The following is an 18,594-nucleotide window of genomic DNA, read 5'->3' as shown; positions in this document are numbered from 1 at the left end:
ATATACATATCAGGCTACACATTTTGTGAAATTAAAAAAAGGAAACAAAATGGTTAAAAGTGAGAAGGTGAAAAGTGAACAGCCTTCGTAACCAGCTCAAAACTTTGTTGCTGGCTCTGAGAAAAGTCCCAACTGAAGCATTAATGTTTCAGGCAAGAACCCTTTGCTACTCTTCCATGTTTTAATTGATCTTATTTCCAGCATTTTCTGTTCTACTTCATAGTTCCAACATTTTTTTGCTATTTCACATAGAGTTGTATTAATCAGTTAAAATCAAGCTAATGGAGGGTGGAAAAGGAGGCATTTGTTCTTCAAAGAGGTCTAGAAATATTATTACCTAAGTCAAATACATTTTTATATTGTTTATACAGAATGTAAAGAAAAGCAATGCTTTAACATGGGCTCTAGATTTTGCTGATCTAAACAGCTCGTAGTTTTGAAATGCTTTTTAACTTCTTGTAACAAACCATATTCTATCAGGAATGTCTATCTGGGTCTTATACACTATAGTTTGTGGAATATAAGTTAACCCAGCATTTAAGATGACTCAATGTTTTCCATCCCAAAAGTCATATTTTTGCATATCCTTAACATATACAACAACTCCCCCATTTTAGGCACACTGTGCCTGCATTAGTTGTCAGCGTCAACTTTCCAACCCACAATTGGATGTTTTACTTACCAGTACTTATAACTGGCTGCAAGGGATCAAGTGGGCGATAAAGACTGTGGTAGAATTTTCCTGTCCCTCCCCACCATAGGAATCGTAGTGGACAGGGGATTGGACCATGCAAAGGTCCATTGACCTCGGGTGGGAATTTCCAGCCTTGGGGTAAGCACGGCCGGAAAATCCTGCCCAGTGTTGCAAAGATATATGGGAGTTTAAAACCTGCCCACACCCCACATGATGAACAACAAAGATAGCAATGACCCATACTTACGGTTCATTTTTATTTCTTGGCATATTTCTAATTCTGTTTGTGTTGAGATTTTGGGTTATATGTTGATATCTATGGCAATCTTGTGCATTTAATTACTAATTGCCCTAGCTGTTAAAGCTTACCTTTATGCCCAGACTTTTTTTGTACCTGGGGTATTCAATTTCAGATTCAATCCAGATTGGCCACTGGATTCCATGATTATAGGCAAAAAATAGTTCGGCACAGACAAGAAGGGCCAAAAGGCCTGCTTCTGAGCTGTAATTTTCTATGGTTCTTTGGTTCTATGATGAAGTATAGAACCATGATTAATATCACTAAAAATCTAAAAAATCACAACTGTACAGCCTGATCTTCACTTTTATCTCTAATTCAGCCTTTACACACTTCACTACCTTTCCTCTGCTTTACTTGGCACCTGCAGCACCCTCAATGCTCTCATGTAACAGATCAATATTTTTCACTTTGGTGACATACAAAACTCTGTGGAACATATCATTTTTTCCTAATCGTTACACAGCTTAACACATGGAAAACAATGAAAAATTATTGTTGAAGCCATGGATCATTTTTGCAATTAGTTATTCTGTCAATTAGTGTTTGATGTTGAATTCTAAACTTACAATCATCCAACAGTAATTTTCAACAGTGAATACTTCTAAGAATTTACTGATAAAACACGACACTAGATTTTGGTTTATGAGAGAAAAATTCAAAGAAAAGAAAACAATAGCCAAGAACCTTGACCTACCTCCTTTTAGATTCAGGACCTCAGACGCCAGTTGTCTGTTTCTTCATCGCCACTTAGTGAGAAGTGCAAAGGGTTTGGCAGCATACAACCCACATCTTTTTTAATCAAGGTTAACTCGGCAAGGAGTGCCCAGAAACTCCCTCTAATGCTATTTACTGCAGTAAAATCTGTCTTCCTTGCATGCGCGCCTGTGTGTTTTTTTTAAACAACACTTCGAGAGCACCAGAAGTATAATGAAATTTCGGGAAACTTGCAATTAGACCCACTTAATCTAAAATACCTGACTCTCGCTGACCTAAGCTGTGCATTCCATGGGGGCTAAATAGCAGCTCAGAAGCTGCAGCACTCCGAGGAAAAATTCCTAGCCAGTCTTAGAGTGTGAGGCACTATTCTTCTAAAGTTTGTTTTCAGCCCACTTGTGGCTGTTCAGCAAAGAGCTGCCAGGTTATTGTAGCCCAAACTAAGATTGTGAGGTTTAACTCACAATTTGTTTAGTCTCTTTCTCTCTCTCTTTCGTTCTCCTGATTCCCTCTCTCCTCAAACAAGTTAAGTTTTTGTCTCCTAATGCCCTGCCCCTAAAGTCACCAAACCAGAATTTTGCTGCAACACTGGCAACTTCCCGTAAATCTAAATTGTAATTTTATCCTGTTCACTGAGCTCCTATTGGCTTAAGGCCAACCGAACATTCCAGCTGAGGTAGGAGCACAGATACCTACCTTTTTTCAAGTGCGCAATAACTAAAAAGGGTGGATTGAACAAGAAATTGTGGGCATTAAGAAATTTGTTAAACATGATGGCTTAGAAAGGCAAAGGCAACCTGTCATCTTGAGGGAAACTGAAAGTTACAATGTTCTGTGGGAGAGAACACAGGCCGATGTTTCCGTGTCTCAAAATACAAAGTGCACCTGCTGGCACTATCATACAAAGAAAACTTGAAGAAAGCCATACAGTTCTTATCGGTTTTGTGATCTCCAGCTACTTTGAATTTATATAACATAAATGCATCTTACCTTGGATACTTTTAGAACTCACTTCAGGTAAACTTTTAAAAGAACAAGGTGACACATTATCTTAACTTGACAGACAAGAATTTTCCCAGTGTAAGGCTGAGCTCACTTACCTGGGGCAAAGCAAGATTTGGATTAAAGCTGGCAGGTACGTCGCTAGGAGAGTCCCATGACCTTTCTGATGTGTTCATAGCATCATACTGGTTATGACTCATTCAGGAACAGGTGGCAGATATTTTTCTCCCCCTTTTCTGTCAAGTGTTTAGGAATCACTGGTGGAAAAAGTGGAATTAGCGTAAGAACAAATGATGACTTTCTTGACTTTGATTGCCCCTATTCCCCCACACCTATATGAGAAAAAATTGTCCCCACCCTCAGCTTCACAAAATCTGCCTGGGAAAGGGGTTAATCTCTGAGTCAAATTCAATCAAAGTTTATAGTAAACTTTCCATAACCAATCAGAATCATGTTTATTGCTTGTGACCAAACAGTTTGAAACAGAAATTTGATAATACCAGAAATGAGAGGCATCTGTTAAAATCCTTATTCACATTGTGATACACAGACTGGCTTAGATTTCAAGCACTTCTAATTGTGACCAAAGCAAATAGGAGGAGAAGGAAGCAGTTCCCCCCATCCCCCATCTAGAATATTTTCACTGGGCATACACCTTGTGTCCCAGCCATACCCCCACTCAGATGAATCTCTCAACCCTGTCAATTCTCAACATTGCACAAGGCTCTAGAGCTCCACCTTTTGCAAACTCCAGCTGATCCAGGATATTGCTGCCTGCATCCTGTACTGAGCCTTCTTCAACTGCCACCTATGCCGTCGATGATCTACAATGGTTCCGCTTCCTCACAATACGTTTATATTAAAACCTTTGTCCTCACCCCCTTGGGATCTCCTTGATTGTACTCTTGCAACATGTCCCATCCACGTACACCAGTTTCTGACTTCTGTTTTTCAGGTCTTGCCGTTGTGTGTGGCCCCTTTCCTCTACCTCATAATCGTATCAAAGACTTCAGCAATTGAAGGAAAGCACTTGCATTTATAAAGGCTATTGTACAACCTCTGGACATCACAAAGTGCTTCATAGTCAATGAAGTACTTGTAATGACTTTAATCAGGCAATTGAGATGGGCCTGTTAGAATACAAACTCTCTGATTAAGGGCCAAATTGATGGGCTAATCAGGGAGCCTCTTGTTTTGTACTTAATTAGGAATGTCAGTTCCTCTGGGACTCCTGGTGTCGCTGCTAACTGAAAACACTCTGTGTGCAGTTGTCAGACTTGTAAATAAAGGGATTTTGGTGAAGCAACCTCTGCCTCCAAGGATTTATTACAATATTTTGAAGTATAGTTGCTCTTGTACTGTAAGGAAACACAAACTTTCATACAGCAAGTGTAACACCAATGGGATAAGTAACCTAGAATGTTATCCCTTCATTCATTCATAGGATATGGGAATTATTGGAAAATCCAACATTAATTTTCCATCCCTAATTACCCTTAGAGGGTGGTGATGAGCCCAAGGCTGGGGACCAAACACCAGAGCCTGTAGGCTGGGGGAGCCTGAGCTCAGTGTTGTGAACAAAATCTCTCATTGTCTACACTGAACAGCCAAAGCATCTCACCTAAAAAAAAACCTTAAAAATATGGATCTGTCAGTCTGAGAGTTCTGATTTCTTCTGAAGCCAGCCTGTCAGTGTCAAGTCAGTTTCATTAGTTGCTGTGCTGCTTCCAACTTTCAGGTAGCTTCACAATTCCCTTTTTTTTGAAAAGCCTGCCAGAAAACCATGAAAATTCCCAAGGATGAGCTGTAGCAGCACAGCAAATGAGAGTGTTTCTGGTCAAAAAATGGTAAGTGGAGGAGAAATTTGCTGGGGGTTTGAGGATGTCGGGGGTTGGGGTAAGGTTGGAGAGGGATTGGAGACATTAGAGGGGAGTTGGGAGGAGATTGGAGGATGTGGGGACATGAGGGGGGCAGTTGGAGGGGGAGTTGGAGGAAAGTTGGCCAATTTCCTAACATCAGTTGATTGCTCCGTGATATCTTTAGAGAATCACTGGGTCTCCAATTTCACCAGTGCTACAGTCTCTCTACCTACTACACGCAGGTGTAATGAAGGAAAGGCAAAACCTGCATTTATACAACAGCTCTCACAATGTCCCAAATCACTTTATAGCCAATTAAGTACTTTTGAGTTGTAGTCACTGGTAATAATGTAGACAATGTTATCACATAGCAAAGAAGGCTTGAAGGGCTGAATGGCGTACCTCTGCTTCTAATATGTATATCCATATGTCATTCTGGGATGGATGAGATGAACAGGGCTAAATGGCCTTCATAATTCATAATAATCTTTCGAATAAAAGGTGGAATCATGGCTGCAGTTCTGTTTATTTTGTTGTGATGAAAATTTACTAGGAGTGGGCTTTGTGGGGTGACAGTAGTGGGCTCATCATGAATCAGTAACCTGTTTGACACACTGCACATGGTTTTAAGAGCTTTCTCTGTTAAGTCCAATCTTGTCCTTTTGTCAACTTACCTATTATCCCACTCCACTTTGGTGTTTTTGAGTTTCCTGAGGTATTGATATATCATGATGAAGTTGTGTTGCATAGTAGATGTTGAAAATCTACTGTCGTGAGAAACAGCAATCAGCAGAGACTTCAGACTTGCCGATAAAGAAAAGACAGATACAATTGTGAACCATTCATTTGAGGGCTTCAATGCTTCTCACTGACAATGAAGATCTATGCTGTTTACTCATTCCACTCTGTTGCTCAGGGGTCATTTGATCTTTCTACCTTGGGAGCTTACTAATAAAACATAATCAAATTAAAACCCTTGTATAAAATAATTGTATTGAATAATATTATGCACCCAGGCAGAAGAATGTACTCCTTTCACAGAACGGAAAAGATCTTGAATAGTTAATCTGGATTGAAAGTATTGAATCTTTCTCCCAAAATATGAACCTACTTTCACGGTGGCCATTTGGTGCAATGTGCAGAAGATGTTAATGAGGGCAGATAAAGTAATCAAAACTAGTCTTATTGTCTCCATAGTTTATAAATAACTAATGGGATATTTCCAATCAAATTACAATATTGCACAATGCTGATAAAGTGAAATTTCACTCCTGTCCCCACCATTTCAGCATGGTGAATCGAGCACCAGCCAGTCAATTAGGGTCCACATGGTAGGAAGTTCGGCCAGAGAGGGAGACCCCACAGCCAATGGGGCATGTGGACAGGATGTTTGGCAGGTGCAGGGTTAGGCTGTGAACCAGAGTCAGTCACGGCCACCCATTTAAAGGCACGTTGAATCAGATTGGTTGCAGCTTAAGGCAGATTCCACATATGTCAGGAATCTTTGAAGAAGGCAGCTTCCATAGCAAGCTTTTTCCCAGGTCAGAAATGACAAACACAAGGAGTCACAAGTTCAAGGTAAGGGGAGGCAAGGTTCAATACAGATATGCGGGGGATGTATTTTACACAGAGGGTGGTGGGGGCCTGGAATGCACTGCCAAGCAAGGTGGTTAAGGCAGACATGCTAGGAACATTTATGATTTACCTTGATAGCCACATGAACAGACTGGAAATAGAGGAATCCAAACCGATGGTCTAGTTAGAAACATATGATCGGTGCAGGTTTGGAGGGCCGAAGGGCCTGTTCCTGCGCTGTATTGTTCTTTGTGTTTGTTCAAACACTGAAGCAGTGGAGGAGCAACAGATGAGAGCGTGTTTTTCCACTTGGGGACTATTGTATCAGCAATGTCTCATTCAGGACCCTTGCAGAGAGGAACACTGCTGTCCTAATCCCTTTCTGAATAATAAGTGTTAAGAAAAGTTACATTCTACCTTTTAACTCTGTTTGTCTCCCCACAGAGACTGAAAGACAATCTGACTATTTTCCAGCACTTTCTGCTTTAATCCCCATCATCTTTTGCCTGGCCAAAAGAGGTGGGGCAGGGGGGGATCAGATCACAAACAATGGTTCAACAATGACTTCCAACTTGTCCAGAGATTCATCATCAGAGCTTGCGGCTCACTCCACCAGATCATCCTCTGCCAGGGCCACCCTCTCTAATGGGGGAGGGGAAGTTGGGGATGTGTGAGGGAGGGGGAGGAGGACGTGTGGGGATGTGGGGGGTGTGTGAGGGGGAGGGAGCTGGTGCAGCAGACCATGCTGATTAGTAAAATATGAGCTGGAAAATATTGCAGGGAGATGCCTGGAATATCCAAGCATCAAAATAACATGATGACCCTGGTGGATGCGTGGCTCTCACTGTAACTCATTTTGGCCTCTGCCTGCAGATTTCTTATTGGGTCAAGAGTCATCCCTTCAGTGAGCATCACTTGTCTCCAAGAAATCAATCCTCCAATGGCTCTGGTGGACAAAACTTTGTTGCGCCCGAGAATGCCTAAGGCTGTAAGAGTCATAACTACTCTCAGGATAACAGGCACAAACCTGCATGATCCTTTGATATTGACCGCATGAAAACCATTGCGATTGACAAACTCCCCTGGCTTGCCTGATGGAACTTTGGATGCCTGAATTCCCCAGCTAGCAATTCAGAAAGGGAGGTCACTGTCTCCCTGGAAAGCCAGTCTGTGAGACACTGATGCCCTGAGAGTTGATAAGAACATAAGAACATAAGAAATAGGAGCAGGAGTAGGCCATCTAGCCCTTCGAGCCTGCCCCGCCATACAATAAGATCATGGCTGATCTGTCATGGCTCAGTTCCACTTTCCCGCCCTCTCCCCATAACCCTTAATCCCCTCTCTTATCAAAAACCCATCGACCCGCGTCTTAAAAATATTTAGCGAGGCAGCCTCCACCACTTCAACGGGCAGAGAATTCCAGAGATTCACCACCCTTTGAGTGAAGAAGTTCCTCTCAACTCCGTTCTAAACCGCCCCCCCTTTATCTTGAGGCTGTGCCCCCTAGTCCTACTGTCTTTTTTGAGCGGGAAGAGTCTCTCCACCTCTATCCTATCCATCCCATTCATCATCTTATACGTCTCAATGAGATCTCCCCTCATTCTTCTAAACTCTAACGAGTACAAGCCTAGTTTATTCAGCCTCTCCTCATAGCTCAACCCCCTCAACTCCGGTATCAGCCTAGTAAACCTCCTCTGCACTCCCTCCAAGGCCAAAATATCTTTGCGCAGGTGCGGCGCCCAAAACTGCACACAGTACTCCAGCTGCGGCCTCACCAGTGCCCTGTACAGTTGCAGCAAGACCTTCCTACTTTTATATTCAATTCCCCTTGCTATGAAGGCCAGCATCCCATTCGCCTTCCTGACCACCTGCTGCACCTGCAGGCTGGGTTTCTGCGACTCATGCACAAGGACCCCGAGGTCCCTCTGCACCGTCGCCTACTGCAGTTTTTCGCCACGTAAGTAATTTGTCCTGTGCCTTTAGACTCCCTGTGCAGGATAATACCTTCTCTGACCACAGACTGGCAGTTGTTGCCTTTCTTGTTCTGGCCCTTGTATAGCCACAGGTCCCCTACCTGCCTAGAGTGCAGAACCCTCCTGTCCCTGCAGCTGGCCTCCTCTGTCTCCTTTCCCTCATTTCCTCCTCACTGAGGCAGTATTCTCCGGAGTGTACAATCTCCATGGGGACAGTGATCTTTGCTTCCTCTGCTGGGCTCCTCATCTCCAGCATTCAAGTCCTCTTCCTCTTTCTCTCCTTATTTGTAATATCAGCCTAAAGTCCATGAAGAAATATTGTCTCCTAACAGCCATATGCTGCCACCTTCAGTAGCAGACACTGTTGAGACTTGCATCCTGTTTGCAGCTTTTCATCCATTCTTGTGTGGCCTCCTTTTACTTGGCGTAAATCATTCCTAATGTTTTTCCCATGCAACTAAAAATCACTGAGTGGGCAACATAATATTGCAGTCAATTGTCTCTTTACCCAGCTCAATAGGCCACAATTTGTCTTTTTAAAAAGGTGGGCAGATTTTTTGGCTGGAATTCTCCCACTCCGCCCACCACTGCAATTGTAGCGGGCAAGTTGCAGACAATGTGAAGGCCCATTGACAGTCGGACAGGAATTTCCGACTTTTAAACCAGCACGGCCAGAGAATTCCGCCCCTTATTTCAATGCCTGCTTGCTATCTGTATTACCGGAAGCTGGCGGGATGACCTTGGATTGATAACCTATTGTCACCATGCCATATCTTATGTAGCAGTGTGAGGGGCGGGTTGATCAGCCTTACTTGTGGCCGTAAAATGCAACCCAGTGTCTGTCCTAGAATATTTATTCCCAGCTTTGGTCATTATATAATCAATGAGCTGAATTATATGGGATGCAATGGTGCTCACACCCACCACCCTGTTCCGCACCTCCCCGCCTCCCCGTTTTTCCCCTGACTAAAAGTTTTGCAGGGGGGTGGTGGAGAATGACTGCAGTTAGATCATAGCTGATTGATAAGTGATAGGCTGGAGGTTGGATTTATTCCCACACTTCAGGGACAGGAAGCCCTACCTTAGAGAGCTACTGGCCAATCAGAAGGCAGCATCTTTCAGTGTACCAGTAGCGCCACTGAGAGCATGGCCACCGCATGCGGGTGATGAGAAGATGAGTTGTAATGGATTAGAACTGTGTAAGTGTTTGGTGGGGGAAGTGGGAATGGGCAGTGGCTACCAGGGTTTGAGAGGCTATGGGCAAAGACCAACCTGGGGACTTTCTGATAGACTGAGATGGCTCGTTTATGAGAAATCCCCCCGGCCCACAATTGAGTGTAGAAGGAAACCCACTTAAATAAGTCAATTGGCTGACTGGCAGACAGGTCATGTGACATGGTATAAATGCAACAGGACAGGGACAGGTGGGTAGGTAGCTTTCTGCAGTTGTGTCTGAAGTCGGTAGATTTCCTTGTGTAACTCTGCAGCACAAGGGAGGGATTGCGGGAGAATAGCAGCTTGAATGGAGGTTCGGGACTGGCACAACTCAACCAATGGTGAGCTGGGGGAAGTGTGGAATGGGGTTGAGGGCATGGAGATGTAGAAGAAAGATCTGGGGGAAAGACAGGGTGGAATTGGGGGCATGTAGGACTGGAAGAGAAAGGGCATCCTGGGTGTCATTAGTGGGAGATGGGGACAGTCAAGTCAAGGAAAGGAAATGAGAGGTCAGTACTGTTCACATTTGGGTTAGGCTCGATGTTGGTTGGTGGACCTTTTATAGGCTTTGAGTTTAACTACAACATTCCAATTATCCCTGTTCAGAGTGATCTCAGAAAATCTCTCTTACAATGCGTTGAAGGAAGTGCTAGCTGAGCCTACAAGTTCAGTCATGTCCCACAGAGTGGTGAGTATATAACTGGATACTAACTCGAACATTCAATAAAGAGTGAACACAAATACAGATCCTACTTTCTTTCACAATAAAGAAATGTTCCTATTCCACTGCAGTAATCAATGCGTGCCAACCATGAGGCATGTCAGTACCTTTAGATCTCTGATTAAGCCAGTCTCAACAAATGGCAATGATGCACTCTTGAATGAAGTAAAACCAAGTAATGTGTCATTCCCGTTAACAACAAGTAAAGGCAGTGAAAACCAATCCTACAATAAGATCACTCTGCATGTGCAGAAGTGACCTTTTGCTATGCTTTTCTCTGGCAAAAGAAAAAGGCTGCCTAAGGACCCACTGCATCTGCATTTCTTAAGATAATTAGCCGTAGTAATTCAAACAAATGCCAGTCTCCTTCAGCCTTATTGTGTACCAAAGAGAAAAGCTACACCCATGGCTTACAACGAGATGGCCTACACCTCAGGACCTCCATCACCAGTCCAGAAGGCAAGCAACAGGTTTAACAGCCCTCGCTGACCACTTCTCATTCGGTGAGCCTCTACTCATTCAGTAAGGGAGCCCATACTCCACAAAGCCCAAGGATAGATCAACCGATGATCTCCCATGCCCTTTGTGGCATCATAACATTAACTAGAGCCAATAGGCATCTCATTCTGAGACAGCTAATTATATAGATCTGTTACATATATGAGGTGCACCACTCCACAAGTGGGGCAAGGCAGCAATTTCCATGAATGACTACAGCAAATATGAGGACTAACCTCACACCTTTGGCACCACTCTGCCAATGAAATGCATTTCTTTCTCAGGCTTTTTTCAAAGAACCTCCAGATGAACTTCAATGGGGTTTAAATGAGCAAATCCTCTAAGACGTATATGAACAAAATGTTATCATTTTTATTGTTGAAGTTATTTTCTGAAGTGGGCTGGCCTGAGAAGTAATTATTGAACAATATTTGTCATCAAATATGTGAAAACAGTTTGATGGGCAAGTATGGGTTATTTAAAGAGGGAAAATAGAGATTCAAGATCCAGGCTTTTAGCCTGTTTCCTGAATGAATGGTCCAAATGTTCTGCTTTTTGTTCCATTCATTCAGGGGAAGTGGGTGTCTCTGGATGGGCCAGCATTTATTACCCACCCTTTTTATCTTTGTGTGGTTTGCTAAGCCATTTCAGGGACTATTTAAGAGTTAACAACATTGCTGTGGGTTTGGAGTCACATGTAGGCCAGACAAGGTAAAGGTAGATTAAAGGACATTAGTGAACAAAATGAACTTTTTTGACAATTGTTATAAATCAGGGCAGAAACTTTAAAGTATGTTATGACGTCTGCCTGGATCATAAGTTTTGCAATTTTAATTTGTCTAGGATGAGGCTGAAATGTTTCACTTCAGGTTTGATTCAACTGACCCACTTTTATCAAAGTTTATTTAGGAATACAGTTAACATGTATAGAAAGAAAATTAGCAATAACTTTTATTAATTACAAACAGAAAAAAAAAACATGATATTGTGTAACCCTTAATAAATATATGAAATGTTCCAACAAACAAACTTCCCTAAACAAAACCCTCACCACAGGATTAGCATAGAAAATATGAATGCTCATGTGAAGCTGGAACTTAATGCTTTGGTTGGATGCTGCAGTTCTCTTGATGTACACACAAACACACTTGAAGTCAGAACAGCCTCCCAAAACACCAGGGAGAGAGACAGGCTCTAGAACTAATTAGCAAAACCACCAACAGCAGAATTTTCACTCCAGGAAGGCAAGAAGCCTTGCTTCTAGCTAGTCAGCAGAATTTCCAATACGAGGGAGAGAAAGAAAAACACTACTTTTCACTTGACAACCAGGACAGCTCCTGACACTAAACCAAAACTGAAAATGAATCCTTAGTTATTTCTGGGGAGGAACTACCTAACCTTGACTTGTCAATCAATCTTCTCCCTCACAATGCAAGGTCATAAAAGATCCCAGAATGTAGGCCCAGAGGACCAGAGTAAAAATAAACAAAAACCCCATTTAAATCAATGAAGCAGCAATGAAAGGACTTCTAACAGACAGTCTAGCAACAATGAAGCCAAAAGGCCTGCTTGCAACTGCAGAGAATATGATTTTTCAAAAAAATTCTTAAAGGTGCACTAACATCACACAAATCAACAATAGCTTCATGTTTTCTTAATTCCAGATTTTTTTATTGAATTCAGATTTCACCATCTATTGTGGTACGACACCCACACCGACAGAATTACTCTAGGTCTCTGGATTACTAATATCTCTTTAGAGACATTTGTGACTAGATCCAAAAGATAGCTTAAACACGAAGAAATATATTTGAAGGTTGGCAGTACTTAAGTTTTTTTAAGGTTAACAATGCATATCTTTTGGAAAGATTTGTGTTCCTTACTCAGAAACTGCAAAGAGAAACTAGTTCTCCACACTCAACACAGGTACCTCAAACTGCACACAGGCTGACGTTGGAGGGTTAAAGAAAGTCCATTGGAACCCATGATTCTTATTGACTAGAAGGATAAGGCAGCAGACGCATGGGCTGAACTGCAGGTTCACTTCCAAACCACACACCATCCTAATTTGAACTACATCACTGTTCCTACACTGCTATTGGGTCAGAATCCTGGAACTCCCATCCTAACAACAGTGGAACTGTACTACACCACATGGACTGCAGTAGTTTGAGACAGCAGCCCACCATCCTTTTTACCAGGGCAATTAGGATTGGGCAAATAAACGCTGGCCTTGTCAATGACACTCACGTCCCAAGGATGATTAAAAGAAAACCTGTGCTATGATACAAAACCTTGAATTATATCCTTTTGTCTGTGTAATCGTTTGAATTGTAGTCACACTAAATTTAAGTTTAGTTTAAAAACTGTATCTGAGATGGAAATAAAGAGTAGAAGAAAGATTTTTAAAAATTACCGCACTTCAGCCCTCCAAACTATGCTGCCTGACTGAACTAAACCCCCTTCCCTTCCGGGGACCATATCCCTCTATTCCATCCTATTCATATATTTGTCAAGACGCCCCTTAAAAGTCAGTATCATATCTGCTCCATTACATCCCCCGGCAACAAGTTCCAGGCACCCACCACCCTCTGTGCAAAAAACTTGCGTCATACATCTCCTTTAAACCTTGCCCCTTGCACATTAAACCTGTGCCCCCAAGTAACTGAGTCTTACACCCTGGGAAAAAGCTTCCAACTATCCACTCTGTCCATGCCCCTCATAATCTTGTACACTTCTATCAGGTCACCCCTCAATCTTCATCGTTCCAATGAGAACAAACCAAGTTTCTCCTATCTTTCCTCATAACTGATTCCCTCCATACCAGGCAACATCCTGATAAATTTTTTCTGTACTCTCTCCAAAGCCTCCACACCCTCCTGGTAGTGTGGCAACCAGAACTGAACACTGTATTCTAAGCATGGTCTAAGTAAGGTTCCATAAAGCTACAGCATGACTTGCCAATTTTTAAACTCAATGCCCCAGCCAATGAAGGCAAGCATACCATATGCCTTCTTAACTACCTTCTCCATCTGCATTGTCCCTTTCAGTGACCTGTGTACCTGTACTCCCAGATCCTTCTGCCTACCAATACGCATAAGTATTCTGCCATTTACTGTATATTTCCTACCAGTATTAGACTTTCCAAAACGCATTACCTCACATTTGTCCAGATTAAACTCCTTCTGCCATCTTTCCGCCCAAGTCTCCAACCGATCTATATCCTGTTGTATCCTCGGATAGCCCTCATTGCTATCTGCAAATCCACCACCCATTGTACTATCCACAAACTTATTAATCAAATCAATTACATTTTTCTCCAAATCATTTAGATATATTACAAATAGCAAAAGTCCCAGCACAGATCCCTGAGGAATGCCACTTGTCACAGCCCTCATTCAGAAATGCACTCTTCTGCTATTACCCTCTATCTTCTATGACCGAGCTAGTTCTGATCTACCTTGCCAGCTCACCTCTGATCCCATGCGACTTTACCTTCTGCACCAGTCTGCCATGAGGGATCTTGTCAAAGGCCTTACTGAAGTCCAAGTAGACAACATCCACTGCCTTACCCGCATCAATCATCTTCGTCACTTCCTCGAAAAACTCGATCAAGTTAGTGAGACCTCCCCTTCACAAAACCATGTTGCCTCTTGCTAATATTTCACTTATTTACAGGTGGGCTATATCCTGTCTCGAAGAATCCTCTCCAATAATTTTCCTTCGACCGATGTCAGGTTCGCAGGCCATTACCTGGATTATTCTTGCTTCCCTTCTTAAACAAAGGAATAGCAATGACTTTTCTCCAATCCCCTGGGGCCTCCCCTGTAGCCAGTGAGGATACAAAGATTTTTCCCAAGTTCCAGCAATTTCCTTCCTTGCCTCTCTCTCTCTCTCAGTATTCTGGGGTATATCCCATCAGGCCCTGGGGACGTCCCTACCTTAGTGTTCCTCAAGAGCCCCAATACCTCTTCCTTTTTGATCTCAACATGATTCAAACTATCTACACACCCTTTCCCAGACTCAACATCCACCAAGTCCTTCTCTTTGATAAATACCGACACAAAGTACTCATTTAAAACTGCACCCATTTCCTCTGGCTCCACGCATAGATTCCATCCGCTGTCCTTGAGTGGGCAAACCCTCTCCCTGGCTACCCTCTGGCTCTTTTTATATGTATAAGAAGTCTTGGGATTTTTCTTAGTTTTGCCGGCCAATGACTTTTTGTGACCCTTTTAGCCCTCCTTACACCTTGCTTAAGTTTCTTTCTACTTTCCTTGTATTCCACACTTGCTTCGTGTGTTTTTAGCCTCCTAGCTTTGACAAATGCTTCCTTTTTCTCTTTGACTAGGCTCACAATATCTCTCATTCTCCAAGGTTCCCAAAACTTGTCATACTTATCCTTCATCCTTACCGGAATGTGCCAGTCCTGAATCCTTATCAATTTACACTTGAAAGTCTCTCACATGCCAGATGTTGATTTACCCTCAAACATCTGCCCCCAATCTACATTCTTCAGTTCCTGCCTAATATTGTTGACTTCCCCCAGTTTAGCACCATGGTGTCCTCCTCCCACAGTACAGCTGTGATATTCTCCTTAACCAGTAATGCAACTCCCCCACCTCTTTTACATCTCCCTCTATCCCGCCTGAAACATCTATATCCTGGAAAGTTAAGTTGCGAATCCTGACCTTCCCTTAACCAAGTCTCTGTAATAGCAACAACATTATTGTTCCAAGTACTAATCCAAGCTCTAAGTTCATCTGCCTTACCTGTTAACACTTCTCACATTGAAACAAATGCACTTCAGTCCACCAGATCCTCTTTGATTAGCAACCACACCCTGCCTGCTCTTCCTCTAAGTCTTACTGGCCGTACTCTCTGGTTCCCCTTCAGCTAATTCACCTTTGCTTTGGTTCCCAATCTTCCTGCCAAACCAGTTTAAATCCTCCCATGTGACACGAGCAAACATCCCAGCCAGAATATTTATGCCCTTCCAGTTCCACCTGCCCCGGAAGACTTCCCAATGGTCAAAATATCTGAAACCCTATCTCCTACAATAGCTGTTTAGCCACATGTTGAGCTGTACTATCTTCCTATTTCTAGCCTCACTGGCAGGTGGCACAGGGAATAATCCTGAGATTACAATCCTAGAGGTCCTGTTTTATAGCTTTCTACCCAACTCCCTAAACTGCAGGGCCTCATCACTATTCTGACCCATGCCGCAAGTACCAGTATGTACCACGACCTTTGGCTGTTCACCCTCTCCCTTCAGAATGCTTTCTGCTCATCAGAAACATCCTGGATCCTGGCACCAGAAAGGCAAAATACCATCCTGGAGTCTCTTTCATGTCCATAAGAACATAAGAAATAGGAGCAGGAGTAGGCCATCTAGCCCTTCGAGCCTGCCCCGCCATTCAATAAGATCATGGCTGATCTGTCATGGCTCAGTTCCACATTCCCGCCCTCTCCCCATAACCCTTAATCCCCTCTCTTATCAAAAACCCATCAACCCGCGTCTTAAAAATATTTAGTGAGGCAGCCTCCACCACTTCAATGGGCAGAGAATTCCAGAGATTCACCACCCTTTGAGTGAAGAAGTTCCTCCTCAACTCCGTTTTAAACCGCCCCCCCTTTATCTTGAGGCTGTGCCCCCTAGTCCTACTGTCCTTTCTGAGTGGGAAGAGTCTCTCCACCTCTATCCTATCCATCCCATTCATCATCTTATACATCTCAATGAGATCTTCCCTCATTCTTCTAAACTCTAACGAATACAAGCCTAGTTTATTCAGCCTCTCCTCATAGCTCAACCCCCTCAACTCCGGCATCAGCCTAGTAAACCTCCTCTGCACTCCCACCAAGGCCAAAATATCCTTGCGTAAGTACGGCGCCCAAAACTGCACACAGTACTCCAGCTGCGGCCTCACCAATGCCCTATACAGCCGCAGCAAGACCTCCCTACTTTTATATTCAATCCCCCTCGCTATGAAGGCCAGCATCCCATTCGCCTTCCTGACCACCTGCTGCACCTGCAAGCTGGGTTTTTGCGACTCATGCACAAGGACCCCGAGGTCCCTCTGCACCGTCGCCTGCTGCAGTTTTTCTCCACGTAAGTAATAATCCTTCCTACCATTATTCCTACCAAAGTGGACCACCTCGCACTTGCCAACATTAAATTCCATTTGCCAGTTCCTGGCCCATTCGCCCAGCCTATCTAGATCCTTCTGCAGACTCTCCACACCCTCCGCGCAATTTGCCGTTCCACCAATCTTGGTGTAATCAGCAAATTTCGACACCATACACTCGGTTCCCTCCTCCAGATCATCTATATAAATGGTAAAAAGCTGAGGCCCCAGCACCAACCCCTGGGGCACTCCACTAGTCACCATCCGCCAATCCGAATAGCACCCATTGACCCCCACTCTCTGCCTCCTATTTGACAACCAGTCCTCTATCCACGCTAACACCCTACCCCCAACTCCATGTCCCCTGACCTTCTGCAATAACCTTTTGACAAACGCCTTCTGAAAATCAAGAAAGACCACATCCACTGGCTCTCCTCTATCCACTGCCCTCGACACATCCTCATAGAACTCCAGTAAATTTGTCAGACACGACTTCCCCTTAACGAAACCGTGCTGCGTCTGCTCTATCAAGCAATTCCCCTCAAGATGCAATGTCCACAGAGCACCTATCCGCTCCCCTAACTATAGAGTCCACTTTAACTACTGCTCTAGTGCTCTTTGTCCCTCTCTGCTTAACAACAGAGCCAGCCATGATGCCACTGCTCTGGCTGCTGTTGCTGTTATCCCAGATATCCACTTCCCCAGTATCCAAAATGGTATACTTGTTAGAGGGGGGACGACCACAGGGGATTCCTGCACAGACTGCCTGCCCCATCTAGCGATCATCCATCTAACTTAATTAAGAAAACAAAGTGAAGAAATAATGGAATCTTATTGGTGTCAATTATGTATAATTACAGTTCAATGCTTTTAAAATGCTAGTTAGACCATCAATAGACTGCAATACACCATTCAAAATCCTAAAGTCATTTTAAGTTTATTCTATTAGTATCACACGTAGGCTTACATCAACACTGCAACAAAGTTACTGCGGAAATTACCTAGTTGCCACACTCCAGCAACTGTCTGGGTACACTGAGGGGGAGTAAAATGTTAAAATATGTATTTAGATAAGCAAAGATATGAGGAGGATAGTGTGAAGCATGGACATGGAGACTAGAATGAAGCATGAGCTCAACAAGTTCATGCTTCACTCTAATCTCCTCTTATTTTTGCTCATCTAAATCCATATTTTAACATTCTATTTCTTTCTCCCTCATATGCTTGCCTAGCTTCCCTTTAAATACATCTGTGCTATTCTCTCCAACCATCTCCTGTGATAGCAGGTTCCATGTTCTTACCACTCTTCAGGTAAAGACATTTCTTCTGAATTCCCTGTTGGATTTGGTGATTATTTTATATTTGATGGCGTGTATCCTTGTGGTGAAGAGCATAACCATTCACCCTGTAGTCACTCTCACAATACCTTTTGTAATGTTAAAGACTTCAGTTGGGTGACCCCTTATTATTTGTGTTAATTCAATTAGGTGACGTCTTCTTATTTGTGTTAAGCTTCGCTGGCATAATCTAGGAGACAAAAGAGAAAGAGTTTTGACAGAGCATGATAACACAGGAAGTTAACTGGAAAGGAATAGGGTTTATTGCCAATCATAAAATTAAACCACTACTCTGTGGCATACATAAATCCCCTGAATCAACAGTTCTGCAGACCTTTCCCTGCGTCAGCCTTATGGAGGGCTCAGGTGACAAGGTCCACCTGGGCAGGCCATTACCTGTTACCAAGGGAATTCATATTCAACAAGGCCAAAGGCCTTTTAGGGATTCTCCACTGAATTCATGGACGTTATCACACAGAGGAAATAATAAACTGCTTCCAATGGCAGGAGAACTGGTAATCAAAGGAGAGGAATTTAAAATAATTGGCAGAAGAGCCAAAAGGATGATGTGGAGAGCTTT

General features: G+C 43.2%; 1 protein-coding gene across 4 annotated transcripts in view; it reads right to left on the bottom strand.

Annotated features, from left to right (window-relative positions):
• rbm47 (RNA binding motif protein 47) overlaps positions 1-18,205 on the bottom strand; it is a 167,083-nt gene extending 148,878 nt beyond the window's left edge. For 2 of the 4 annotated variants that reach the window (XM_080188465.1, XM_080188435.1), the window contains exon 1: positions 1,690-2,251. The gene's annotated coding sequence lies outside the window, so the exon portion shown is untranslated. Of the gene's footprint in view, positions 1-1,689; positions 2,252-2,699; positions 2,722-2,809; positions 2,969-18,103 lie in introns of those variants that run through there. The other 2 variants (XM_080188445.1, XM_080188500.1) reach the window with 2 other exon arrangements.
• Positions 18,206-18,594: the final 389 nt, after the last annotated feature.

Source organism: Carcharhinus amblyrhynchos, chromosome 1, assembly GCF_965287045.1.
Source record: "Carcharhinus amblyrhynchos chromosome 1, sCarAmb.v2.hapA, whole genome shotgun sequence".
In the NCBI taxonomy this organism is placed as follows: Eukaryota; Metazoa; Chordata; class Chondrichthyes; order Carcharhiniformes; family Carcharhinidae; genus Carcharhinus; species Carcharhinus amblyrhynchos.
Note: the sequence above shows the minus strand (reverse complement) of the source record. Positions and strands in the feature narration are given on the sequence as shown.